Source organism: Carlito syrichta, unplaced genomic scaffold (assembly GCF_000164805.1).
Source record: "Carlito syrichta isolate Samal-C Ts95f unplaced genomic scaffold, Tarsius_syrichta-2.0.1 Scaffold315400, whole genome shotgun sequence".
In the NCBI taxonomy this organism is placed as follows: Eukaryota; Metazoa; Chordata; class Mammalia; order Primates; family Tarsiidae; genus Carlito; species Carlito syrichta.
Window position 1 is genome coordinate 1,128,254 of NW_007259496.1, and position 1,374 is coordinate 1,129,627.

A 1,374-nucleotide genomic window follows, 5' to 3' on the forward strand; every position below is an offset into this window, starting at 1 on the left:
CCAACTCAAAAAAAAAAAAAAAAAAAAGCATTTGGGTCACCATACAATATACTGCCCTTTTGTTGTTGTTGTGGAAGTTAGCTCTAGTAGGTTTCTATAGTTTACAACCAAAAATCTCTCTCTCTCTTTTTTTTTTTTTTGCAAGACCAAGTCAAGGCCTCCCTCTTGGGCTTGGCCTAGTTGCCTCTCTCGAGGTGCTTCCAAGCGCTTAGAGTCTGGCCAGGTCACCCCGGCTGCCCCATGACTTATGAAGCCTTGTCCAGATACCCCCTACCTGGAAACCCATGCAGCACAGCTCCCCTAAGCCTGGCCTCTCTCCCTCCCAGGCTCCGAGAGCACTTAAATGCAACGCAAACTCGCATCTCCCAAGAACGTTAGGGTTAGGATTAGGGTTAGATTAGTTAGGTTAGGGAGATTAGTTAGATTAGGGTTAGATTAGTTAGGTTAGGGAGAGATCCTGCTGATGCACTCAGCACTACCCCAAAGGAAAATGGAACCGGATTCCTGAAACCGAGAGACAGACACCCATATTCACTCTGCCGGCCTCAAGTTGGAAAAGTCAAAATATTTCAAAAATAAAGAGCCAGGCACAGTGGCTCACACCTGTAATCCCAGCACTTGGGGAGGTGGAGGCAAAAGGATTGCCTTGAGCCCAGGAGGTCGAGACCAGCCTAGGCAACTTGGTGAGAACTCGTCTCTACAGTAAATCAAAAATAATAGAGCAATCCAAACAATAATTAATAGTTAATAACTATTATTACTAGAATTCAGCTTCTATTTTCCCTCATGGCACAAAAAATAATAAAATATCTTTGTAAAAAATTGAAAGAAATCCAACTACACCATATCAGCTATATTTTTTGTTGCAACAGACTATACAAATATAAGAATAAAGCACAACAGGCTTTCTTTGAAGATACTACAATAAAGTTAATGTGAACCTTTCAGTGTATATGAATTTAATAATTCATTTTTAGAATAGAAACTAAAATATGGATATGATTTATGTTTATACTGTATTTAAAATAGAACTAAATGATCAAAACAGTCTCAGGAAAGAGCAATTATTACTGGCATTAAGAAGGGGAAAATAAACTGGACATCGTGGCTCACGCCTGTAATCCCAACACTTTGGGAGGTGGAGGCAAGAGGATTGCCTGAGCCCAGGGGTTCAAGTCCGGCCTGGGCAGCTTGGCGAGACCTCTTCTCTATAATAAATAAAAAAATTAGCTGGGCATCATGGCACATACCTGTGGTTCCTGCTACTTGGAAGGCTGAGGTGGAAGAATTACCTGATCCTAGCAGGTGGAGGCTGCCACTGCCCTCTAGCCTGGGCAACAAAGTGAGACTCCAACTCAGAAAAAGAAGGAGGCT

The 1,374-nt window shown here is 42.1% G+C and overlaps 1 protein-coding gene across 1 annotated transcript in view; it reads left to right on the plus strand.

Annotated features, from left to right (window-relative positions):
* GALNTL5 (polypeptide N-acetylgalactosaminyltransferase like 5) overlaps positions 1-1,374 on the plus strand; it is a gene marked incomplete at its 3' end in the record, with an annotated part of 24,116 nt that overhangs the window by 6,965 nt on the left and 15,777 nt on the right. The window lies entirely within an intron of this gene.